General features: G+C 46.2%; 1 protein-coding gene across 6 annotated transcripts in view; it reads right to left on the bottom strand.

Moving 5' to 3' along the window:
* LOC141174230 (transcription factor Sox-6-like) overlaps positions 1-27,601 on the bottom strand; it is a 454,128-nt gene that overhangs the window by 328,771 nt on the left and 97,756 nt on the right. For all 6 annotated transcript variants that reach the window (XM_073659057.1, XM_073659060.1, XM_073659054.1 and 3 more), the window contains exon 2: positions 20,668-20,736. The gene's annotated coding sequence lies outside the window, so the exon portion shown is untranslated. The remainder of the gene's footprint in view (positions 1-20,667; positions 20,737-27,601) is intronic.

Below are 27,601 nucleotides of genomic sequence, written 5' to 3'. Positions count from 1 at the left end.
TAAGTCTTGCTGATATAAATGAATAGGGAATTGGATGCTCTGCGCAACTTTATAAACATGCATTTTATAATGAGAGAGACAAGGCTACATGTTCAGCCGTGGCCACGGGGGCCTCTGACGATTCCCTCTTTTTTAACATGGTTTGACAGCTTTCAAATAACATCCTAGTGGAAGCTTTCTATGGAGCTGGTCGCTGGAAAGCAGAAGTGGCGTGGCGTGCTCCGCTCACACCCATCCCGCTTCTCCCAGGGACTGACCTCCGCTGCCGCGGCTGCTGCCGGCAATTACTGCCTCAATTGTTCTCTGCGTAAACACAGCTCTGGCGTTCACATTACACCAGCGCCACCTCTAAACACCTCGATAAACTGAGCCCCGGGACAAATCCATCCTCCAGGACGGTGGTGCAGATTTACAAATCCTGCCGAATGTTACACAGTGTGCACTTAGGCTTAGACAGCCTGAAAATGCACCAGCTTTATATCAGCGGCTCACGCTGTCAGACACTTTTGACACCACCTTACCTGCCACAAATCAGGTGCATTGCACGGCATTTCACACCATAGCACTAGATGTGCACGAGTCAAGTAATACGAAAACTGTGTCTAAGGCCGGGTTCAGACACACTGGACAAAAATATGTTCGTTTGCACGAGACCTAAACCACATAATGAATGCAGCACAAAGCGGAATGTTTTGATACATTATTACACCAGGATCCTGGTAAATGTAACTCACAGAATCCAGATTTACTGTTACATAAAAAGAAAATGTATGAATGAATGGATCCATCAACTGATCCACAAGATACCGGATGACAAAGCAGCCAATGTTCCCTATTATTACTGAGCTGCAATGATGATGCCTCTTCCTTCAGTCCTGTGTTCAGCTTTCTGTCAAGAAATTGTCATATTGTATAAAAGAAAAGTTCTGCAACTTTCTAAGACTAAGAAATTATCAACAGTCGTTTTTCATATAACAATCAATTCCCTATAGGAAGGATTCTCACCTCCGAGTTTCGTGGTCCATAAGCAAGGACCGGCCGGGGTCTACCCAAAGTAGAAAGCCCCATGAAGGGTGTGAAGTTCAGGTCAGGAGGCGCACGGCCAGTCCGTGCACGGCGATCTGTACTATGAGTCCGGCCTAGGATGAGCAAATGTGTTAGAGACACACCTAAACGTGCCACCCGATAGGCGGTGTATGTGCCACAAACTGAGATACAGCACAAATTTCCACTATAACTTCTGCCATAAATGATTGTGACTGCTGGGTCGCACTCCTCATTTTTAAACCTCTAATATCTTTTCTTTTTTTTTAAGTTTCAAGGGAAACAAACAAAAAAAAAAAGAGTAGCACATTTTTTTGTGCAAATCGGACATGCATCAAAGTTTGCAAATGTTTCAGGCAGAAAACTGTCAAGCATCTGATGATAACTTTCCCCCCCATGTTTCAACTCATTTTCAAGACCTCTGCTTGACGTCAGAGAATCGGTAAATGCTAAAAGCTATAAAAACTGCACCGTGCTATTACTTGTCACAGCTGAGCATTTGTTTCACTAGATCAGGAGCACAAGTCCGTCCTGTTCGAGGCACCGGGCGATGGCTCCTAACCTGCAGCTCTATGAACAGTATCAGGTCGCAAAGTGTTTACGGCGTCAGCACCATGCCGAGATCTTACAATTGGTGGGAATCAGGAGCCGGGTAATTTATGAAGAACTTTTTAGTAGTTTAAAGCCAAAATAAGACACATTTTTACATGGGAATCATTTGCACAAAAAAAGTGTGATTTTTTTTGCACTTTTTTTCTTTCCCCAAAACCAGATCAATGTAAAAAAAAAAAAAAAAACAATTCAAAGAGTTTTATGCAAGTACACAAAATATTACTTGGGTGCTAACCAAAATGTGTTACCGCACCCCTTATGACTCCCCAAACTGATAGTATCAGCCCAGCATCCGCAAATCCCTGTAGACAAATGGCAGATGACACAAGACCACCAATGCATTGTATGCCGGGCGGAGAAGACGTGTACACCGGATTACAGGACACACTAATAAATCTGCCGCTAATTAACCCAATAAAGGTGCCTCAATATAATCTGCAGGTCAGAGAGCGACCCTTTGGTTTGGTCCGATTGCTGCCTATCCCTCCAGTAGGAGAGCCAGGGATGACGTGGCCCGGAGGGTGGTCAGGCGGTGTCCACGTGGCTCATTAATTACAAGTACAGGCTCATCTGCACACTCAGCTTCTTCTCTGTCCAAGGTGCATGTTAGTAACTACAGGGTGTCACAACTGAGGAACGTTTATTCGGGGTGCCAGATTTTTATTTTATTGGGCAGCACGTTGGCTCAGTGGTTAGCACGGTGGCTCAGTGGTTAGCCGATATGGTGGCTCAGTGGTTAGCACTATATGGTGGCTCAGTGGTTAGCCGATATGGTGGCTCAGTGGTTAGCACTTCAGCCTTGCAGCACTGGGGTCCTGGGTTCAAATCCCACCAAGGACAACATCTGCAAGGAGTTTGTATGTTCTCCCCGTGTTTTGTGGGTTTCCTCCGGGTTCTCCGGTTTCCTCCCACACTCCATAGACTGATAGGGAATGTAGATTGTGAGCCCCAATGGGGACAGCGCCGATAATGTCTGTAAATTGTCTGAATTGTAAAGAGCAGCGGAATATGTTGCCACTATATAAATAAAAAGATTATTATTATTATTATTATTTTTCCATAGATTTGGAATTTTACTGAAGGGGCCACATTTTTGGGGGCATCTTACACCAGCAGAAATAAGCATAAAATGGTATATTGGTATATTGCCCTGAAAGAAAACTTCAATCTTCCACGATGAAGCTTTATTTCCAGAAGAATACGCGGCCTTATAATAGCTCTCTTTTCATGGTACCTTGTTCTTCTTGTTTTGCCATAGTTTCCATTTGAGCCACAAGGATGGCTGTAATCCTGGACAAGAGCAGACGCTGCGGGCAGTCACGTGTTCAGACTGAACGTCTCTCTGAGCTGCAGAACGTGCGCTTATAAAATGTCCCATCAAGTCACAGTCATTCTGTTCTTACAATACAGCTTGTAGGAGGGTCTGAGCAGAAAGGTTCACAGGACATTGCTCCATGCCAGCAGCCCGTGGCCAGCAGCCCTGTGATCAGCAGCCCGTGGCCAGCAGCCCTGTGATCAGCAGCCCGTGGCCAGCAGCCCTGTGATCACCAGCCCGTGGCCAGCAGACCTGTGATCAGTAGCCCGTGGCCAGCAGACCTGTGATCAGCAGCCCGTGGCCAGCAGCCCGTGATCAGCAGCCCGTGGCCAGCAGCCCGTGATCAGCAGCCCTGTGATCAGCAGCCCGTGGCCAGCAGCCCTGTGATCAGCAGCCCGTGGCCAGCAGCCCTGTGATCAGCAGCCTGTGGCCAGCAGCACTGTGATCAGCAGCCCATGGCCAGCAATCCTGTGATCAGCAGCCCATGGCCAGCAGCCCTGTGATCAGCAGCCCGTGGCCAGCAGCCCATGGCCAGCAGCCCTGTGATCAGCAGCCCTGTGATCAGCAGCCCATGGCCAGCAGCCCTGTGATCAGCAGCCCGTGGCCAGCAGTCCATGATGAGCAGTCCGTGGCCAGCAGCCCTGTGATCAGGAGCCCGTGGCCAGCAGCCCGTAATCAGCAGCCCATGGCCAGCAGCCCTGTGATCAGCAGCCCGTGGCCAGCAGCCCGTGATCAGCAGCCTGTGATCAGCAGCCCTTGGCCAGCAGCCCGTGATCAGCAGCCCTGTGATCAGCAGCCCGTGGCCAGCATCCCTGTGATCAGCAGCCCGTGGCCAGCAGCCCTGTGATCAGCAGCCCATGGCAGCAGCCCTGTGATCAGCAGCCCATGGCCAGCAGCCCTGTGATCAGCAGCCCGTGGCCAGCAGCCCTGTGATCAGCAGCCCGTGGCCAGCAGCCCTGTGATCAGCAGCCCGTGGCCAGCAGCCCTGTGATCAGCAGCCCGTGGCCAGCAGCACTGTGATCAGCAGCCCATGGCCAGCAGCCCTGTGATCAGCAGCCCGTGGCCAGCAGCCCTGTGATCAGCAGCCCGTGGCCAGCAGCCCTGTGATCAGCAGCCCATGGCCAGCAGCCCTGTGATCAGCAGCCCGTGGCCAGCAGTCCATGATGAGCAGTCCGTGGCCAGCAGCCCTGTGATCAGGAGCCCGTGGCCAGCAGCCCGTAATCAGCAGCCCATGGCCAGCAGCCTGTGACCAGCAGCCCGTGATCAGCAGCCCGTGGCCAGCATCCCTGTGATCAGCAGCCCGTGGCCAGCAGCCCTGTGATCAGCAGCCCATGGCAGCAGCCCTGTGATCAGCAGCCCATGGCCAGCAGCCCTGTGATCAGCAGCCCGTGGCCAGCAGCCCTGTGATCAGCAGCCCGTGGCCAGCAGCCCTGTGATCAGCAGCCCGTGGCCAGCAGCCCTGTGATCAGCAGCCCATGGCCAGCAGCCCTGTGATCAGCAGCCTGTGGCCAGCAGTCCATGATGAGCAGTCCGTGGCCAGCAGCCCTGTGATCAGGAGCCCGTGGCCAGCAGCCCGTAATCAGCAGCCCATGGCCAGCAGCCCTGTGATCAGCAGCCCTGTGATCAGCAGCCCGTGGCCAGCAGCGCATGATCAGCAGCCCTGGGATCAGCAGCCCGTGGCCAGCAGCCCTGTGATCAGCAGCCCGTGGCCAGCAGCCCGTGATCAGCAGCCCTGTGATCAGCAGCCCGTGGCCAGCAGCCCTGTGATCAGCAGCCTGTGATCAGCAGCCTGTGGCCAGCAGCCCGTGATCAGAAGCCCTGTGATCAGCAGCCCGTGGCCAGCAGCCCGTGACCAGCAGCCCTGTGATCAGCAGCCCATGGCCAGCAGCCCTGTGATCAGCAGGCCGTGGCCAGCAGCCCTGTGATCACCAGCCCGTGGTCAGCAGCCCGTGATCAGCAGCCCATGGCCAGCAGCCCTGTGATCAGCAGCCCGTGATCAGTAGTCCGTGGCCAGCAGCCCGTGGCCAGCAGTCTGTGATCAGCATACTCTGGCCAGCAGCCCATGATCAGCAGCCCCGTGATCAGCAGCCCGTGGCCAGCAGCCCAAAATCAGCAGCCCGTGGCCAGCAGCCCTGTGATCAGCAGCCCGTGGCCAGCAGCCTTGTGATCAGCAGCCCGTGGCCAGCAGCCTTGTGATCAGCAGACTGTGATCAACAGCCCGTGATCAGTAGTCAGCAGCCCTATGATCAGCAGACTGTGATCAACAGCCCGTGATCAGTAGTCCGTGGCCAGCAGCCCTGTGATCAGCAGCTCGTGGCCAGCAGCCCTGTGATCAACAGCCTCTGGCCAGCAGCCCATGATCAGCAGCCCCGTGATCAGCAGCCCGTGGCCAGCAGCCCAAAATCAGCAGCCTGTGGCCAGCAGCCCTGTGATCAGCAGCCCGTGGCCAGCAGCCCTGTGATCACCAGCCCGTGGCCAGCAGCCCGTGATCAGTAGTCCGTGGCCAGCAGCCCGTGATCAGCAGCCCGTGGCCAGCAGTCTGTGATCAGCAGACTCTGGCCAGCAGCCCATGATCAGCAGCCCCGTGATCAGCAGCCCGTGGCCAGCAGCCCAAAATCAGCAGCCCGTGGCCAGCAGCCCTGTGATCAGCAGCCCGTGGCCAGCAGCCTTGTGATCAGCAGACTGTGATCAACAGCCCGTGATCAGTAGTCCGTGGCCAGCAGCCCTATGATCAGAAGACTGTGATCAACAGCCCGTGATCAGTAGTCCGTGGCCAGCAGCCCTGTGATAAGCAGCTCGTGGCCAGCAGCCCTGTGATCAGCAGCCTCTGGCCAGCAGCCCATGATCAGCAGCCCGTGGCCAGCAGCCCAAAATCAGCAGCCCGTGGCCAGCAGCCCTGTGATCAGCAGCCCGTGGCCAGCAGCCTTGTGATCAGCAGACTGTGATCAACAGCCCGTGGCCAGCAGCCCGTGATCAGCAGCCCTGTTATCAGCAGCCTTGTGATCAGCAGCCCTGTGATCAGCAGCCCGTGGCCAGCAGCCCTGTGATCAGCAGCCCTGTGATCAGCAGCCTGTGATCAGCAGCCCGTGATCAGCAGCCCTGTGATCAGCAGCCTGTGATCAGCAGCCCGTGATCAGCAGCCCTGTGATCAGCAGCCCGTGGCCAGCAGCCCTGTGATCAGCAGCCCGTGGCCAGCAGCCTTGTGATCAGCAGACTGTGATCAGCAGCCCGTGGCCAGCAGCCCTGTGATCAGCAGCCCTGTGATCAGCAGCCCGTGATCAGCAGCCCTGTGATCAGCAGCCCGTGGCCAGCAGCCCTGTGATCAGCAGCCCATGGCAGCAGCCCTGTGATCAGCAGCCCGTGGCCAGCAGCCCTGTGATCAGCAGCCCGTGGCCAGCAGCCCTGTGATCAGCAGCCCATGGCCAGCAGCCCTGTGATCAGCAGCCCGTGGCCAGCAGTCCATGATGAGCAGTCCGTGGCCAGCAGCCCTGTGATCAGGAGCCCGTGGCCAGCAGCCCGTAATCAGCAGCCCATGGCCAGCAGCCCTGTGATCAGCAGCCCTGTGATCAGCAGCCCGTGGCCAGCAGCGCGTGATCAGCAGCCCTGTGATCAGCAGCCCGTGGCCAGCAGCCCTGTGATCAGCAGCCCGTGGCCAGCAGCCCGTGATCAGCAGCCCGTGATCAGCAGCCCTGTGAACCTCCTTTCACCTGTCAGGATCCCTGGGGCTTACCAATCAGAACAAGGTGCCGGCGGGTAGGAGGAGGATCTGGTCCGCCGGCCACAAACCACCCATGTGGCTGCGGGATCGGGGAGCCGTGAACCTTCCTGCTCATCTCCACTTATCACAGAAGAGCGATTTCTGGCGGCGTGATGCCTGCTTGTGACGGGCGGCGTGATGCGGCATTATGAGCACTGTATACATATCTGTAGATATCTGGGTACTTTTATCACACAGGACAAGCAGCTTAGAAGCCATTAAAATATTACTGTCAGGTGTCGATAAAATCAAAAGAACAACGGATTCCTAAATATGGAGCAATTTTAAAATGCCAAAATGGGTTTTCCTACTCCCAGCTCTGTCTCAGCGAGGTGCTGTCAGCAGTAGTGGGGTTACAGGCCGCCTTGTGTAACAGGCACGTCAGGTGGTCTGTGGTTCAGGGGTCCCTTCCAAGCCCCCCAATAGCATAGTATGTACATGTGAATAGTAAGACCCGTGTCTGCCTGCGGAGAAGCAGCGAGCCGAGCCAGCAGAGCGCTGCCAGCGATCCTATGCAGGGAATTAATGCCTTCACCGTCCTGATATTTCCCCTGTGCTATGTACACGGACTAATTTGCCTGGTAATTTAATAACCTGGGTTTCAGAGGAGCCCCTGTGGGAGGGAAGGGGTTAATTGCACTTTTCCATCCCCAGGGTTACATGGACTGTGGGGACAGAAAAAAAAGATAATGATGGGGCTGATAAATTACACTCATTAACCCAACAATATTATCAGCGGATACTGCCGGCCTCCCAAAAATCACCCGCATCACCTCCAATTATCTGCAATCTCATAAACCCCAATTATTCTGTTAATAGGGTAAAGATACAACAGTGCGAGATGAGACTGATCCGGGCGAGAGGGACAGAAAATATAGACGGACGGATAGAGACGGATGATAGATACAGAAACATAGAAGCGAAACGTCACCAGATAATAGATAGGGAAGAAACTGCGCCCCTGCTGCTATCTCCTGTATCCCCCCTGCACACGTCTGTCGTATATTTATACGGATTTATTGATTAAATCGTACGTTTCTAATAAAGTCATATTAACTTTTTCATAAACCTAAAAAACTCTGTTTTTGCCTTGTTTCTTCCATGCTCTTTGGAGGGGTTTCTCTGCGGCGGCACACACCTGTTTTTATACATAGATAATAGATAGATGATAGATAATAGATAGATGATAGATAATAGATAGATAATAGATAGATGATAGATAATAGATAGATAATAGATAGATAATAGATAGATGATAGATAATAGATAGATAATAGATAGATAATAGATAGATAGATAATAGATAGATGATAGATAATAGATAGATGATAGATAGATAATAGATAATAGATAGATGATAGGTAATAGATAGATAATAGATAATAGATAGATAATAGATAGATGATAGATAATAGACAGATAATAGATAGATAATAGATAACAGATAGATAATAGATGATAGATAATAGATAAATAATAGATAGATTATAGATAGATGATAGATAATAGATAGATAATAGATAGATGATAGATAGATAATAGATAGATGATAGATAATAGATGATAGATAATAGATAATAGATGATAGATAATAGATGATAGATAATAGATAATAGATAGATGATAGATAATAGATGATAGATAATAGATAGATGATAGATAGATAATAGATAGATGATAGATAATAGATAATAGATAGATAATAGATAGATAATAGATGATAGATAATAGATAGATAATAGATAGATAATAGATAGATAATAGATAATAGATAGATAATAGATAGATGATAGATAATAGATAGATAATAGATAATAGATAGATGGATAGATAATAGATAGATGGATAGATAGATAATAGATAATAGATAGATGATAGATAGATAATAGATAGATAATAGATAGATAATAGATAATAGATAGATAATAGATAGATAATAGATAGATGATAGATAATAGATAGATAATAGATAATAGATAGATGGATAGATAATAGATAGATGGATAGATAGATAATAGATAATAGATAGATGATAGATAATAGATAAATAATAGATAGATTATAGATAGATGATAGATAATAGATAGATAATAGATAGATGATAGATAATAGATAGATGATAGATAGATAATAGATAATAGATGATAAATAATAGATAGATGATAGATAATAGATAGATAATAGATAGATGATAGATAATAGATGATAGATAATAGATAGATGATAGATAGATAATAGATAGATGATAGATAATAGATAATAGATAGATAATAGATAGATAATAGATGATAGATAATAGATAGATAATAGATAGATAATAGATAGATAATAGATAATAGATAGATAATAGATAGATAATAGATAGATGATAGATAATAGATAGATAATAGATAATAGATAGATGGATAGATAATAGATAGATGGATAGATAGATAATAGATAATAGATAGATGATAGATAGATAATAGATAGATAATAGATAGATAATAGATATATAATAGATAATAGATAAATAATAGATAGATTATAGATAGATGATAGATAATAGATAGATAATAGATAGATGATAGATAATAGATAGATGATAGATAGATAATAGATAGATAATAGATAGATAATAGATATATAATAGATAATAGATAAATAATAGATAGATTATAGATAGATGATAGATAATAGATAGATAATAGATAGATGATAGATAATAGATAGATGATAGATAGATAATAGATAATAGATGATAAATAATAGATAGATGATAGATAATAGATAGATAATAGATAGATGATAGATAATAGATGATAGATAATAGATAGATGATAGATAGATAATAGATAGATGATAGATAATAGATGATAGATAATAGATAATAGATGATAGATAATAGATGATAGATAATAGATAGATGATAGATAGATAATAGATAGATGATAGATAATAGATAGATAATAGATAGATAATAGATGATAGATAATAGATAGATAATAGATAGATAATAGATAGATGATAGATAATAGATAGATAATAGATAGATGATAGATAATAGATGATAGATAATAGATAGATGATAGATAATAGATATATAATAGATAATAGATAGATGGATAGATAAATAGATAATAGATAGATGATAGATAATAGATAGATGATAGATAATAGATAGATAATAGATAGATAATAGATAATAGATAGATAATAGATAGATGATAGATAGATGATAGATAATAGACAGATAATAGATAGATAATAGATAGATAATAGATGATAGATAATAGATAAATAATAGATAGATTATAGATAGATGATAGATAATAGATAGATGATAGATAGATGATAGATAATAGATAGATAATAGATAGATGATAGATAATAGACAGATAATAGATAGATAATAGATAGATAATAGATAGATAATAGATGATAGATAATAGATAGATGATAATAGATAGATGATAGATAGATATTAGATAGATAATAGATGATAGATAATAGATAGATAGATGACAGATAATAGATAGATGATAGATAGATGATAGATAATAGATGATAAATAATAGATAGATAATAGATAGATAATAGATAATAGATAGATGATAGATAATAGATAGATGATAGATAGATGATAGATAGATGATAGATAATAGATAAATAATAGATAGATGATAGATAGATCATAGATGATAGATAATAGATAGATGATAGATAGATAATAGATAGATGATAGATAATAGATAGATGATAGATAGATAATAGATAGATGATAGATAATAGATAGATAATAGACAGATAATAGATAGATAATAGATAATAGATAGATGATAGATAGATAATAGATAATAGATAGATAATAGATGGATAAATAATAGATAAATAGATAGATATATAGATAATAGATAGATAATAGATAGATAATAGATAGATGATAGATAATAGATAGATGATAGATAATAGATAAATAGATAGATGATAGATGGATAATAGATAATAGATAGATAATAGATAGATGATAGATAATAGATAGATAATAGATAGATAATAGATAGATGATAGATAGATGATAGATAATAGATAATAGATAGATAATAGATAGATAAATAATAGATAAATAGATAGATACATAGATAATAGATAGATAATAGATAGATAATAGATAGATGATAGATAATAGATAGATGATAGATAATAGATAAATAGATAGATGATAGATAGATAATAGATAATAGATAGATAATAGATAGATGATAGATAATAGATAGATAATAGAGAATAGATAGATGATAGATAATAGATAGATGATAGATAATAGATAGATGATAGATAAATAATAGATAATAGATAGATGATAGATAGATGATAGATGATAGATAATAGATAATAGATAGATAATAGATGGATAAATAATAGATAGATAGATATATAGATAATAGATAGATAATAGATAGATGATAGATAATAGATAGATGATAGATAGATGATAGATAGATGATAGATAATAGATAGATAATAGATGATAGATAATAGATAGATGATAGATAATAGATAGATAATAGATAATAGACGACAGATGATAGATAATAGATAGATGATAGATAATAGATAGATAATAGATAATAGATAGATGATAGAAAATAGATAGAAAATAGATAGATAATAGATAGATAATAGATAATAGATAGATAATAGATAGATAATAGATAGATGATAGATAGATGATAGATAATAGATAGATAATAGATAGATAATAGATAATTGATAGATAATAGATAGATGATAGATAATAGATGATAGATAATAGATGATAGATGGATAATAGATAGATGATAGATAGATGATAGATAATAGATAGATAGACGATAGATGATAGATAATAGATAGATGATAGAGAGATAATAGATAGATGATAGATAGATAATAGATAGATAATACATAGGTAAATAATAGATAAATAGATAGATGATAGATAATAGATAGATAATAGATAATAGATAGATAATAGATAGATGATAGATAGATGATAGATAATAGATAGATAATAGATAGATGATAGATAATAGATAGATAATAGATAGATGATAGATAGATGATAGATAATAGATAGATAATAGATAGATGATAGATAATAGATAGATGATAGATAATAGATAGATGATAGAGAGATAATAGATAGATAATAGATAGATAATAGATAGATAATAGATACATAATAGATAATAGATAGATGATAGATAGATAATGCATAGATAAATAATAGATAAATAGATAGATATAATAGATAGATAGATAGATAACAGAGCGGCAGACAGATGGAGATATGTATATTATAGATATTAGATGGCTATGAGATGGATAAATAACAATTTGAGGCTTTCAGCCGGGGGGACGCCAGTCTGATAAATATTGGGTTTAGGGTCCCACCAGAGAGCGGTCGCCTTGTCGTGGCTGGTGGCTCTCGTGAATTGGCCAATTTGTGGCTTTATTGTGAGGTCTCGTCTATATGGCAGTGATGGGGGTTATACTTCCGGTTATCGGATGTTTGCAGACATGTAAGCGGTCACAGAGGCAGTCGTGTCCGTCGGTTTGTGCATTATGCAGCCATAGCAGCAGCGCCTGTTCACACTTGCTTTATTCTGTTCAGAGGTCAGTTTTCTGTCTTTTTTAGTAGACAGAAAGGCGATAGATATGAGATGAATAGTGAGATGCAGAGACGGCAGAATAGCTGACACCAGGAACCCTCTGGGTTTGGGGTTAATGTTGGTGAGAGCCCGCAGGCCCGCAGCAGCTGAAGTGTTTGCAGGAGGTCCCGGTGCTGCTGAAGTGTTCCCGGACGAGGCTGAGGGTCTGCCGACGTTTGTTAGGTGGACGGTTCCTCTGAAGAGTCTTATCCATATTCATGCAGCACATACGTGACAGCTGGGGCCTAATACAGCGCTCGTCCTAATCGCAGAATGCACAGCACTCGCCATCCCGAGCCTCGACACCTAACATGACTCCAACAGACTATTACACCTCTCACCTCCAGACATCTGCAGATTATTGCTCTGTCCCCTCTACCTCCTGACAGTTACAGCGATATATCCTGCAGATTATTGCACCACTGACCTGTCTGCAGAGCATCGCTCCTCTACCTCCCGACAGGCAGGGCTGTGGAGTCGGAATCGGAGCCCTTTTTGGTGGAGTCGGAGTTGGAGTCAGTATATAACGGACCGACTCCGACTCCTAAAATAGATAATAAATTGGGTGCAGTAGTTCAATGCAGTTTGTGGGGAATATTTTTTCATAATAATTTGGGAAAGTTATGAAATGTCCTATAAATGTCCGTCCTATTCCTGATCTCAGGGTCTGGAGTTTACTGAGATGAATCTGTGCTACAGTAAACTAATCACTTAATTCCATTGCCTGTGGACATGCCCGATTATTCTGCCCGATTATTCTGCCCGATTATTCAGCCCGATTATTCTGCCCGATTATTCAGCCCTTCTGGACCAGAATACAACAATTCACCACCACACACCTGACAAACTTTGCTCCTGATGAGCCTCTTCGGCCATCTTTGGATACCTAGAGGCAGATAAATACACCGGCTCCCCGGGGGCCCGTAAACTGCTGCACATGGTGGTGGCAGCCGGTCTTAGGGCCATCCTGCAGGTATGGATCCACAACCAAGCTCTTCCTTTTAAGATCTTTTTAGACAACCTGTCGTTACTGCTTCAGACGGATTGGGCTGAGGCCTCCTTACACAAGGAGGAAAAGGTGCAGTCCTTCTTTGAAACTTGGGAAAGTTTCATCTCTTTGCTTCCACAACGCATTCAGGATGATATTAGAATTTGCTTCCAACCTACAGTCTGGTACCAAGAGCAGCTACTATTGGGGGAAAAGCCAGTGCAGAAACGTGTTAGATGGAGCCGCAGTGTGGAGATACATCTAGGTGTCAGGGGTCTATCTCATTGACGATGGGTCCCGCACAACTTTCAAGAAGAGTCTACGGTTATACACCCCTGTTGGGTGATCCATATATCAGCAAAGTACCTGTTTTAGGCATTCTCTTTTCTCCCCTCCTAGTTTTTGGTTTGTCTTTTGACTTGGTGTAACCATGCTTGGAATGTACATTCTGCTATTTGCCATCTTATAATAACCTAGTCATGTATATTTCAAGTTATATTCGCATTAATTAATGTATGAAAACTTTATTTTCAATAAAAACAAGGTTTAAAAAATGTATCACTTAAACATGAGCCGTGTATGAGGGAGTCGGAGTCGTGGAGTCGGAGTCGTGGAGTCGGTGTCGTGGAAATTGAGGAGTCGGAGGTTTGGCTTACCGACTCCACGGCCCTGCTGACAGGTGCATATTGGTTCTGTCCTGCAGAGTATTGCATCTCCGGTGCTGCTACCCCCTATGCTGCGGAGGTGACGGCTCATCTCTGCATTACTGACATCATTAAACACTTGTGAAAGGAGGCAGCACCTGTAAGAAGCGGAGGTGACGTCGACCATGTCTGAGGATGTCAGCCGTAGACTGCCTACACCCTGGCACCCCCTGCACCTTCACAATCGCCCGTGGGTTTACATTACAGCTGGGCACAATACGTGGCTGTTCATCGCTGATATAAATCCCCCTCTCCCCTCATGGAGCCCCTCCAAATCTGCTGCATCTAAATGAGACGTGTCACTTTATAAATCAGGCGGGACGACGGCGCACACACCCGCGCCAGACTGTCACCGCTCATTTCCCGCTCCACGGCACAAACGCGTGGGAAGCACAATCGCTCATGTGCCGGCGGCGTTCAGGGCAGATTCCAGTAAGTCTGTGACAGAGCGGTGAGTGCGGAGGAAACCATCTGCACCCTCTCCGCGCACCAGGACGGCTCACTCCCGCTGACTCCATTACTTAGAAATAACCGCAGCTTCTGGGGAGCGTCTGGGCCGATATTAGAAAATATCAGAATTGTAGTGCACCAGATTATGGGAACAGCTTCTTCCAGAGTTGTTACAGGGTCGGCCATGGGCTCAGTAACCTAACAAAAGCCTGAGCACTACGTACCGTCCCGGGCCCAGGGATGTGTCTCCGCTGAGGTCTCGCCACATTGACAGCGCTGCAGACAATAACTGAGCTCACCGATTGGCTGCAGCGCTCTCCACGTGGCATCACTCTGGCAGGATAACAGAATGTGTCGGAGACATAATGATGGACTTGGGGAGGGTAAGTAAAGCTCAGTTAGTTTGTTTTTCAAAGAAGTTTATGGGAAAACGTTTTTTTGAAAGTGAACAACTCCTTTAGTTGATGTATATATACAATAGTGTCCAAAATACCAGCGGTCCAATATGACTAAGCTGATTAATCGCTGTTTCTGGTATAAATTCTATCACCACATGTCAGACAATTCACCAGTCGGTGCCGTAGATTGTAAGAAACCCCCCAGACTAAGCATTCATGGTCTGCAGGTTTCTGAGTCTTTGTATCTGAATAATTAATTGTATGGCGAGTGTTCACAATAATATCAGTGTGGAGGTCAATCAGTGCGGTCAATCATTCTGTGAAGAAACAGGGGTGAATCAGGGGGCCCTTATATAAGGGTGAAGCCAGCACATGTTGTACATGCATTTCTCCTTGAAAGCCTGAGAAATATGGGTCGTTCTAGACATTGTTCAGAAGAACAGCGGACTTTGATTAAAAAGTTGATTGGAGAAGGTAAAATGTATAAAGAAGTGCAGACAATGATCGGCTGTTCAGCTAAAATGGTCTCCAGTGCTTTATAATGGAAAGCAAAACCAGAGAGACGTGGAAGAGAACGGAAGACTACCATCCGAAAGGATGGAAGAATAACCAGAATGGCAAAGGCTCAGCCGATGATCAGCTCCAGGATGATCACAGACAGTCTCCAGTTACCTGTGAGGACTGTGACAGTTAGAAGACGCCTGTGTGAAGCTAATCTCTTACCAAGAAGTCCCCGCAAAGTCCCACTGTTAAAAAAAAGACCTGTACTGAAGCGGATACAATTTGCCAAAGAACAACACATCAACTGGCCTAAAGAGACATGGAGAAACATTTTGTGGACTGTCCAAGGGCGGCAGACAGTTCGTCAGATGACCCCCAAACTCTGCATTCAGCCACAGTACACCCTGAAGATAGTGAAGCATGGTGGAAGCATCATGATATGGGCATGTTTCTCTTACTATGGTGCTGGACCTATTTACCGCATACCAGGGATCATGGACCAGTTTGCAGATATTAAAATACTTGAAGAGGTCATGTTGCCTTACGCTGAAGAGGAGATGCCCTTGAAATGGGTGTTTCAACAAGACAACGACCCTAAACACACCAGTAAACGAGCAAAATCTTGGTTCCAGTCCAACAAAATTGATGTTATGGAGGGGCCAGCCCAATCCCTGGACCTTAATCCGATAGATCACTTGTGGGGTGACATCAAAAATGCCGTTTCTGAGGCAAAGACAACAAATGCCAAAAAATTGTGGGATGTAGTCAAAGCATCCTGAGCTGGAATAACAGGTGCCAGAAGTTGGTTGACTCTATGCAACATAGATGTGAAGCAGTTCTAAAAAAACTGTGGGTAACAACTAAATAATAGGTTAGTGATTCACAGGAATGATAAGTCCTCAAAAAAAAGAGAACATATTGTGAGTTTGTAAAGACAAATGCAGACACTGCTATTTTTTAGAACAGAACAATGTTCATTTTTTGTTATTTTCTGTAAAGTAGTTAAAAATTATCTACATGTCTCTTCATGTTGTGAATTAGAAAATAGTCTGCAATGTTCCCAATGCTGGAAATAACAACTAGTAGAAAGATTTTATGCTTAATGCATGTTTCTGAACACACTGCTATTATTCTGAACACTACTGTAATTCAGCGGATTTTGAGCCCCTGAAATCTTGTGGCTGCTTCAGTGTCTGTGCTGGACAGGCCTGCCGTGGACTTTGTTGTGGAGTCTGCTGAGGGATCTGCTGTGGGTTCTGCCGTGGGCTTTCCTGTGGGGTCTGCCGTGGGCTCTGTTGTGGGGTCTGCCGTGGGCTCTGCTGTTGGGTCAGCCATGGGGTCAGCCGTGAGCTCTGCTGTGGGGTCTGCCGTGGGCTCTGCTGTGGGTCAGCTGTGGGCTCTGCTGTGGGTCAGCTGTGGACTCGGCTGTGGGGTCTGCAGTGGGCTCTGCTGCAGGATCTGCCGTGGGGTCTGCCATGGTGTCTGTCGTGGACACTGCAGTGGGCTTTGTTGTGGGTTCTGCCGAGGGCTCTGCTGTGGGGCCTGCCGTAGGCACTCCTGTGGGCTCTGCCGTGAAGTCTGCTGTGGGGTCTGCAGTGGATTCTGCTGACGGCTCTGTTGTGGGCAATGCTGTGGGCTTTGTTGTGAGGTCTGCAGAGGGCTCTGCTGTGTGTTCTGCCGTAGGCTCTGCCATGGGGTCTGCAGTGGGCTCTGCTGAGGGGGGGTCTAACGTGGGCTCGGCTGTAGACACTGCTGTTGGATCTGCCGTGGGCTCTGCCATGGGCTCTGCAGTGGGGTCTGCCGTCAGGTCTGCTGTGGGGTCTGCCATGGGCTCTGCAGTGGGGTCTTCCGTTCGCTCTGCAGTGGTTTATGCTATGGGCACTGCTGTGGGCTTTGTTGTGGGGTTTGCCGTGAAGTATGCTGTGGGGTCTGCTGAGGGCTCTGCCGTGGGCACTGCTGTGGGCTTTGTTGTGGGCGCTGCTGTGTGGTTTGCCATAGACACTGCTGTTGGCTCTGCCGTGGGGTCTGCTGTGGGGTCTGCCGTGGGGTCTGCTGTGGGGTCTGCCATGGGGTCTGCCATGGGGTCTGCCATGGGGCTTGCCGAGGGCTCTGCCGTGGAGTCTGCAGTGGGCTCTGTCGAGGGTTCTGATGTGGAGTCTGCTGAAGGCTCTGCAGTGAGCTCTGCTATGGGGGTCTGCCATGGGCTCTGCAGTGGGGTCTGAGAGTGGGCTCTGCCGTGGGCTGCTGTATTGTCTGCAGAGGGTTCTGCAGTGGGCTCTGCTGTGAGAGATAGGACTGTGGATACAGCTCTGCAGGTGTTCTGCCAGGGGGCTATCTGCAGTCTGACGTCATATAGGGCACTGTACATACACGGCCACCCTCCATCGCTGTGATCAGACAGCTTTCCCACACGGATGTTCTCACAGCCGGAATCGGGTTTGTTGCAAGTGATTTTCGGGAACATTTTTACACTGACATAAATAATACAGAACAGGTGCATTGTGCAGACAAGGGAGAAACGTTGTAGCCAGCGAGTGCAGATGGAGCGCGGAGCTATAAATACCCGGCTCGTATGGCTTTTATCACACGCATTCTCTCGGATTTCAGGTGTAATTTACAGGCTGAGCTGATCGTCCCAAAACAGCACAGTCCGTGTTATTGTCGATAGCTTTCACTATGACAAGACTGTGCCATAAATAGCTCCCATGTCCTGCCTCGTGTGCCTCCGTCCTGCCTCGTGTGCCTCCGTCCAGACTCCGTCCTGCCTCGTGTGACTCCGTCCTGACTCCGCCGTGCCTTGTGTGCCTCCGTCCTGACTCCACCGTACCTCGTGTGCCTCCGTCCTGACTCCGTCCTGCCTCGTGTGCCTCCGTCCTGACTCTGTCCTGCCTCGTGTTCCACTGCCCTGCCTCGTGTGCCTCCGCCCTGCCTCGTGTGCCTCCGTTCTGCCTCGTGTGCCTCTGTCCTGACTCGTGTGCCTCCGCCCTGCCTCGTGTGCCTTCGTCCTGCCTCTGCCCTGCCTCGTGTGCCTCCGTCCTGCCTCGTGTGCCTCCGTCCTGCCTCGTGTGCCTCCGTCCTGCCTCTGCCCTACCTCGTGCCTTCGTCCTGCCTCTGCCCTGCCTCGTGTGCCTCCGTCCTGCCTCTGCCCTGCCTCGTGTGCCTCCGTCCTGCCTCTGCCCTGCCTCGTGTGCCTCCGTCCTGCCTCGTGTGCCTCCGTCCTGCCTCGTGTGCCTCCGTCCTGCCTCGTGTGCCTCCGTCCTGCCTCTGCCCTGCCTCGTGCCTTCGTCCTGCCTCTGCCCTGCCTCGTGTGCCTCCGTCCTGCCTCTGCCCTGCCTCGTGTGCCTCCGTCCTGCCTCTGCCCTGTGCCTTCGTCCTGCCTCTGCCCTGTGCCTTCGTCCTGCCTCTGCCCTGCCTCGTGTGCCTCCGTCCTGCCTCGTGTGCCTCCGTCCTGCCTCCGTCCTGCCTGGACTCATCTTACAGTCACTCGGCAATAACAATGAATCACTTACATCAGCTGACCGGGTTCTTTCAGGTAAAATGAGCCAATGCTCCTTCCCAAGAATACATAAACGGCATAATCTACATAATCAGGCCTGTACGGTGGAGAATCAGAGGCAGCAGCGCACGAGAAGCTCCGCACCACCCCTGCTACTTACTAAACCGCCATACTCTGCAATCATCGGACAGTGCACAGCATTGATGGAGGAACATAATAAAAGCATCTGTAGATAGTAGACCGTCGGCTGAACATGCTGATATCGGCCGACAATAATCTATCGCGCATGCGGCCTCTAGTCTGTGATTTACCACGAGATCTGTCAATTCTATTACTGAACTATTACTGTCCAGCCGGGAAGACGTCTGCGCCCTTCACCATCTTATTTTGTGAGCTCTTGTTGCTCCTTGCATGCTCCATGTAAATCCATCCTCAGGAAATCATTCTGCAGTAAAGGATGAGACAGACGACATGGCGGAGAGGAGGGGGATGCAGCTGCAGCTCCTCTGTGAGAGGACAGGTGCTGGGGCCCGAGGACAGAGCGGCCGCTCAGCAGCACATTCACTCCTCCTTACTATAGTGGTCAGTGTCTCTGCCTGGCACACGCGAGGACGGGTTCAGCACCGTTATCGGGAATACCTTCGGGTACAGCGGTCGTCTCCCACCCTGCCCGGACTGATGCAAGTGGTGACAGCATTTGTGCAGCAGCGCCGTGGAACATGTTGGTGCCACACAAGTTACAGGAAATTAATCCTACATTGCCTAGCAGAGGGAGGGAAAGACGCCTAACCCCAACCACATCACATCCTTTGTATCTGCTCAGTAGCGCACTGCACATCCTACTCATGCAGTGAAATACGAAGGAAAAAAAGCAGTCCGTCCGATTCAGCCATAGTTACAACAATTTACAGTTAAGACGAGGCGACCTCCATCGACCAAAATATCAACGAGAAGAATTCCTTCCCGAGCCTTGGATATCCGGGAAATCCTACATGTGGCAAGAGCGATGTACGACTAATGTTGAGCGAGTATGCTCTATTAACCCTTTTGCCGAGTATGCTCGGGCCGAGCTTCGAGTATTTACAGCAGCTCGGTGATATGCTTGAATCACTCCATGATTTGCGACTGTTTGACAGCTTTATTACATGTGTGTCTATTTCTTACACATTCCTCACATGTAATAAAGCTGTCAAACAGTTGCAAATCATGCACAACCATATCACCGAGCAGCTGTAACTACTCGGAGCTCGCCCGAGCAAACTCGGAACAGAACATACTCGCTCAACCCTATGTACGACGCGTCCTCGCAGCTCTCCGCCCATAATTCAATCACAGGCCCGTCCATGAAAACAATCACTAGTGCCATTCCCTGACGTAGAAGACGTCTCTCCTCCTCATACCATTTCCTTGCCCTTCTAAGAATCTTTTTTAGTGCCATAAATAGGACTAATAATATACATGAGGCCGGAGCAAAGCTTTACAAGGATGTAAAATAACAATTGCCTTTATCACCGCAGACTGGCACTGACCTGTCTTTTCATTTATAACTGTTTGCCCCCAATTGTTCAGGACGTACCGGGCCCAATGTCCACATTTACCCCCACCGGGGCATGGCTGCCCATTCCTCCAGATCACCACGGTCACAATCTACTACATTACAGCACTCGGTGCAATCGGCAAATACACAACCAATTCTGCATTTCTAAGCAGGTGAAATATTTGGTACTTACAGAAAGTCAAGAAAATGGTAGTGGCGCCACAAGTCACTGCTCGGCTTCCTGTGAATTCATGAAAGTGATCTGTGGAGAGAAGAGAAAACTGCAATGAGACCCAAAGTCAAAACTTCAGAACGATGGATCATTCAGAGGAGGCCGAGCTGATCCGGGGGGCTGGGATCAGGTTTTGTCAAGTTGATAAAATAGACACAAAAAAAAATCTAAAAAAAAAAAATTAACTCTGCAACTTTAACATAAGAATTAAATGGCTGACCAAAGTGGAGACATTACAGACAAGTATGTGAGAGTCGCCCCTACAGCGACCAAGGCAAGCGCCGAGGCTAGTCACTGCCACAAACAATATATCACCAGCAAAGCTAGCACCTCATTATTAAGGCTATGTTCCCACAGTCAGGAAATAGCAGCGCTTTGGACGCAGAGTATTTGCACTGCGTCCGATTACACAGGTAAATCCAAATCAGCGCCTTCACAAGAGAAACTGCCATGCTGCGGCTCATAAAGCCGCGCCGCGGGTGAGTTTACGAGGCGTCATATAGAAACGCAGAAGGCGTGGGATTTCTATAAATCCATCCACTGTGCTTCTAATGTAGAACACAGCGGTTTGGACGCAGCGCAGGTGAGCTGCGTCCAAACCGCTGCTATTCCTGATCTTGGGCACGCAGCCTAAGGGGAATGGTGATTATTAAAGGGATATGGTCATCAGAAATTGGCCTATTGTCAAGTTTATATAATCACACTCACTATCCATATATATATATCCATATGTACAGTAGCGACCAAATGTTTAGCATTTATTTTAAAGTGTGATTCCTTCTGTCTGGTTGCTGAGATGCCATTTTCCTTGTGATTTTAGTAAACTGGAAGCAAATGATTGTCAGTTATAAGGACAAAAATTGTGTCTGACATTGTTTTATCCCTTTATGTGTTCGCTTTCAACATTTGCTGGGCCAAATGTTTGACATATTTTGTCATGGGTAGTCAAGTTTTGCCTAAAAAAAATTTGCAAAACTTACAAAAGAGAAATATCTCATACCCTACCATCATTATATATAAATGTAAAGCAAAGTTGCATATGAAATATAGGGTACTTAGTGAACTATTTTTGATCAAAAAAAGTATACAAGCCGTCCCACCAGCGACAAGGTGACCCTAAATTGGGACGGTCCTACACTGTCTATATTAAAAACCTTACTGTATATCAAAGTTGACGTAATGCATATAAAAGGGTAGACAAATAGAACCGGGTCCCAATATGCTCCTATTTCTTGCATGTGTACCATCTTAGACCTCAGTTCACATTGCTTGGTTTTTTGTCTTGTTTGCATTCTGTGCAAATTAGGGGTGTGGCATCCCCCTTGTTCAGCTGGTTAGTATATATGTAGCTTACCACGGGCTTAGGTGGTCTGATATTGGGACCCGGTTCTATTTGTCTACCCTTTTATATGCATTACTTCAACTTTGATATACAGTAAGGTTTTTAATATAGACAGTGTAGGACCGTCCCAATTTAGGGTCACCTTGTCGCTGGTGGGACGGCTTGTATACTTTTTTTGATCAAAAATAGTTCACTAAGTACCCTATATTTCATATGCAACTTTGCTTTACATTTATATATAATGATGGTAGGGTATGAGATATTTCTCTTTTGTAAGTTTTGCATCTTTTTGCTAGTGTGAACATGCTCCTATTTCTTGCATGTCTACCATCTTAGACCTCAGTTCACATTGCTTGGTTCTAAAAAAAAATTTGTGTGTGTGTTTTTAGGTTAAAACCACCGCAGTGAAGGCCTGGCAGAGCATCAAAAAGGAGGAAACACAGCGTCTGGGGATGTCCATGAGGTCAAGACTTCAGGCAGTCATTGCCAACAAAGGGTTTTCAACCAAGTAATAGAAATGAACATTTTATTTACAATTATTTAATCTGTCCAATTACTTTTGGTCCCTTTAAAAACAGGGTGGCACATGTTAAGGAGCTGAAACTCCTAAACCCTTCATCCAATTCTAATGTGGATACCCTCAAATGAAAGCTGAAAGTCTGAACTTCAACTGCATCTGAATTGTTTTGTTTAAAATTCATTGTGGTAATGTCTAGAAGCAAAATTAAAAAATGTTCTCTCTGTCCAAATATATATGGACCTAACTGTATATAATAAAAAAAGACAAATCTAGCATTTTTCACACTCGACACTTGGGCTATTTTAGAATCAAAATTCCTGCTCTTTACAGAACACTTTTCAGCAGTCTCATCATCACAGACGAGGTTACAATGACAGGAAAAAACAGCTGATAACAGGATCCACCAATCACAATAGAGGCCACAGCTCACCTCCTCCTCCTCCTGTACAATGACTGATAACACCTCTATATACAGTAGGTAACACAGGATCCACCAATCACAATAGAGATCACAGCTCACCTCCTCCTGTACAATGACTGATAACACCTCTATATACAGTAGATAACACATGATCCACCATTCACAATAGGTGATGTCACAGCTCACCTCCTCCTCCTGTACAATGACTGATAACACCTCTATATAAAGCTGATAACACAGGATACACCATTCACAACAGGTGATGTCACAGCTCACCTCCTCCTCCTGTACAATGACTGATGATAACACCTCTATATACAGTAGATAACACAGGATCCACCATTCACAAAAGGTGATGTCACAGCTCACCCCCCCAATGTACAATGAAAAGATACATCTGGATTTAATATATAAATACATTTATTGCAAACAGAGGTTATTCTGTAAAATAAAAATGTTCTCATCTATTCTGGAGTGCCCGATTTATCTTTTTATTGTACAGGAGGGGGGGGGGGTGAGCTGTGACATTACCTATTGTGAATGGTGTATCCTGTGTTATCAGCTTTATATAGAGGTGTTATCAGTCATTGTACAGGAGGAGGAGGTGAGCTGTGACATCACCTATTGTGAATGGTGGATCCTGTGTTATCAGCTGTATATAAAGGTGTTATCAGTCATTGTACAGGAGGAGGAGGTGAGCTGTAACATCACCTATTGTGAATGGTGGATCCGGTGTTATCAGCTGTATATAAAGGTGTTATCAGTCATTATACAGGAGGAGGAGGTGAGCTGTAACATCACCTATTGTGAATGGTGGATCCTGTGTTATCAGCTGTATATAAAGGTGTTATCAGTCATTATACAGGAGGAGGAGGTGAGCTGTGACATCACCTACTGTGAATGGTAGATCCTGTGTTATCAGCTGTATATAGAGGTGTTTTCAGTCATTGTACAGGAGGAGGAGGAGGTGAGCTGTGTCATCACCTATTGTGAATGGTGGATCCTGTGTTATGTACTGTATACAGAGGTGTTATCAGTCATTGTACAGGAGGAGGAGGAGGTGAGCTGAGTCATCACCTATTGTGAATAGTGGATCCTGTGTTATCTACTGTATATAGAGGTGTTATCAGTCATTGTACAGGAGGAGGAGGTGACCTGTGACATCACCTACTGTGAATGGTGGATCCTGTGTTATCAGCTGTACATAGAGGTGTTATCAGTCATTATACAGGAGGAGGAGGTGAGCTGTGACATCACCTATTGTGAATGGTGCATCCTGTGTTATCAGCTGTACATAGAGGTGTTATCAGTCATTATACAGGAGGAGGAGGTGAGCTGTGACATCACCTACTGTGAATGGTGGATCCTGTGTTATCAGCTGTATATAGAGGTGTTATCAGTCATTGTACAGGAGGAGGAGGTGAGTTGTGACATCACCTATTGTGAATGGTGCATCCTGTGTTATCAGCTGTACATAGAGGTGTTATCAGTCATTATACAGGAGGAGGAGGTGAGCTGTGACATCACCTACTGTGAATGGTGGATCCGGTGTTACGTCAGTTTCCTTTGATGGACTAATCCTTGGATGTAAAAATGCTTTAATAACTCTTCAATAAAGACAACTTTATAATTGATGAGGCTGGATATTTTGTTACAGCGCTTTGGCTGCTCCCGTCCCAGGCAGTGATGTCATCCTAAGCCCTGGACTAAATTAGGCTATTACGGTGAGTTGGCTTTTTTTTTCCCCTCTTTAAATTTCACAGCTCACCTACTCCTCCTTTCTTCACAATGGCTTTTGAACACACTAATTAGATGCTTCAATAGAAAAGATCTAATCTGAGTCAGTGCTGCTAATGTTCCTGGAGGTTTCCTGAAAGAATAGGAAATATCAGTCGTGAATATCCTCAGCAGCCAGTGTGAAAACTGCAAGATTTCTACATGGTTATTTATTTATTTTTTATACAGAATTGAGAAATGAAAAGTAAAAATCATTATCCAACATGTTGACCACCAAGTGACATAGCAGCGGATGATGAAGGCCGCTGTCTGATGAGTAAGGGGGCAGAGAATGGCGCGGCGTCTGGGAGGCGGGGGACGGCGCTTGGCGCGTTGGAATGGCAGCGACACCGACGTTCTCCCAGACTTCTCATCGTTGGCTGACTGTCATGGTGGCTGTCCTGCAGATTTCCCGGAGAGCAGAAATACAACCGTTACGCAGAGATTGGATCAGTCCCACGGCGTGGATTTTGAAATGACCTTTGGGAGGCTGAAGATTTCCCAATTACAGCTATCACTCGGACGAGCCGGGGTCATTCATTGGAGTTTGTATTGACGGGAAATCAATCAGAAAGTATTTGCTGTACAGAGAGTGAAATGCGTCTGCGAGGAGCCAGTGGCCGTCAGTGGCTGTATGATCCGCTAATCCGGATTATATCCACATCTGTAGCAGAAGTTATTGTGAGGGATCAATGGTGTAATCCTGTTCTGGGGGGAATTATGTCACTTTGTAGCACAGCGGATTCGTCTGCCCCGGGCCGCACAGATTTACCCTCAATGAGAGAAGTCATTGGTGATAAGCGTCATCTCTACAAAGTTACCGGCGGATTACATGGCGTCACCTGCCGGATCTGCAGGAGCTCTCCGGGGAGTGAAGGGTTATCCAGAAAGATTAAACACAATGCAATGTGAGGACAATAGCGGGAGTCAGATACCGGCCGGCCGGCGGCTGCAGATCACATACTTCTAGCATCACGTGCAGCATCATATTCCTTTGGAGCGATCCTGGAATCACATCAAAGGAGACGAGAGACGCTGCCAGGATTTCATCTGCAGGCCGTCCACACAAGTCACTGCACGTATGTGACTCCCTCAACACTGCTGGCATCATCGCCACCATGACCGCCATGTGTCGCCACATCCGCGTCCGCCGCTAAACATGACAGGATACTACGATGGAGGAGGGGGTCCTCACATGATGGAGGTCAGGAGTCTCCAGCTTCATTGTGGAGGCTCTGAGCGGCAGACTTCTGCCTGGCAGCCTGGATGGCAGCCATTCACTGCCTGCAACACAGTTACTGTCCATGACAATCAATCTGGGGAAGAAGGAGACTTGTCAGCTAACAACCACATACTGCAGAGGCTCGGCTCCCACCGGAGAAGCAGCTGCCCTGCAGTGAACAGAGGATAACTCTGCGGAGGCCTGGCTGTGAGGAGAGTGACTGAGCGTGTGTCCTCCAGCGCTCGGCTCAGTAGGTGGAGGGGACTGAGCGTGTGTGTCTTCCAGCACTCGGATCATTAGGTGGAGGGGACTGAGCGTGTGTGTCCTCCAGCACTCTGCTCACTAGGTGGAGGAGACTGAGCATGTGTGTCCTCCAGCACTCGGCTCAGTAGGTGGAGGGGACTGAGCGTGTGTGTCTTCCAGCACTCGGATCATTAGGTGGAGGTGACTGAGCATGTGTGTCCTTCAGCACTCGGCTCATTAGGTGGAGCGGACTGAGCGTGTGTGTCCTCCAGCACTCGGCTCATTAGGTGGAGGTGACTGAGCGTGTGTGTCCTCCAGCACTAGGCTCATTAGGTTAAGGTGACTGAGCGTGTGTGTCCTCCAGCACTCGGATCATTAGGTGAAGGGGACTGAGCGTATGTGTCCTCCAGCACTAGGCTCATTAGGTGGAGGTGACTGAGCGTGTGTGTCCTCCAGAACTCGGATCATTAGGTGGAGGGGACTGAGCGTGCGTCCTCCAGCACTAGGCTCATTAGGTGGAGGTGACTGAGCGTGTGTGTCCTCCAGCACTCGGATCATTAGGTAGAGGGGACTGAGCGTGTGTGTCCTCCAGTACTAGGCTCATTAAGTGGAGGTGACTGAGCGTGTGTGTCCTCCAGCACTCGGCTCATTAGGTGGAGGTGACTGAGCGTGTGTGTTCTCCACCACTCGGCTCAGTAGGTGGAGCAGACTGAGCGTGTGTGTCCTCTGGCACTCAGCTCAGTAGAGAAGACTGAGCGTGTGTGTCCTCCAGCACTAGGCTCATTAGGTGGATGGGACTGAGCGTGTGTGTCCTCCAGCACTCGGATCATTAGGTGGAGGTGACTGAGCGTGTGTGTCCTCCAGCACTCGGATCATTAGGTGGAGGGGACTGAGCGTGTGTGTCCTCCAGCACTAGGCTCATTAGGTGGAGGTGACTGAGCGTGTGTGTCCTCCAGCACTCGGCTCATTAGGTGGAGGTGACTGAGCGTGTGTGTTCTCCAGCACTCGGCTCAGTAGGTGGAGCAGACTGAGCGTGTGTGTCCTCTGGCACTCAGCTCAATAGGGGAGCAGACTGAGCGTGTGTGTCCTCCAGCACTCGGCTCATTAGGTGGAGGTGACTGAGCATGTGTGTCCTCCAGCACTCGGCTCAGTAGGTGGAGCAGACTGAGCGTGTGTGTCCTCCGGCACTCGGCTCATTGGGTGGAGGTGACTGAGCATGTGTGTCCTCCAGCAGTCGGCTCTTTAGTTGGAGGTGACTGAGCGTGTGTCCTCCAGCACTCGGCTCATTAGGTGGAGCGGACTGAGCGTGTGTGTCCTCCAGAACTCGGATCATTAGGTGGAGGGGACTGAGCGTGCGTCCTCCAGCACTAG

This window comes from Phyllobates terribilis, unplaced genomic scaffold (genome assembly GCF_046119375.1).
Source record: "Phyllobates terribilis strain yellow unplaced genomic scaffold, ASM4611937v1 Scaffold_13__5_contigs__length_258822181, whole genome shotgun sequence".
Taxonomy (NCBI): Eukaryota; Metazoa; Chordata; class Amphibia; order Anura; family Dendrobatidae; genus Phyllobates; species Phyllobates terribilis.
The sequence above is the reverse complement of the archived record's forward strand: the minus strand, read 5'-3'. Positions and strand labels throughout refer to the sequence as shown.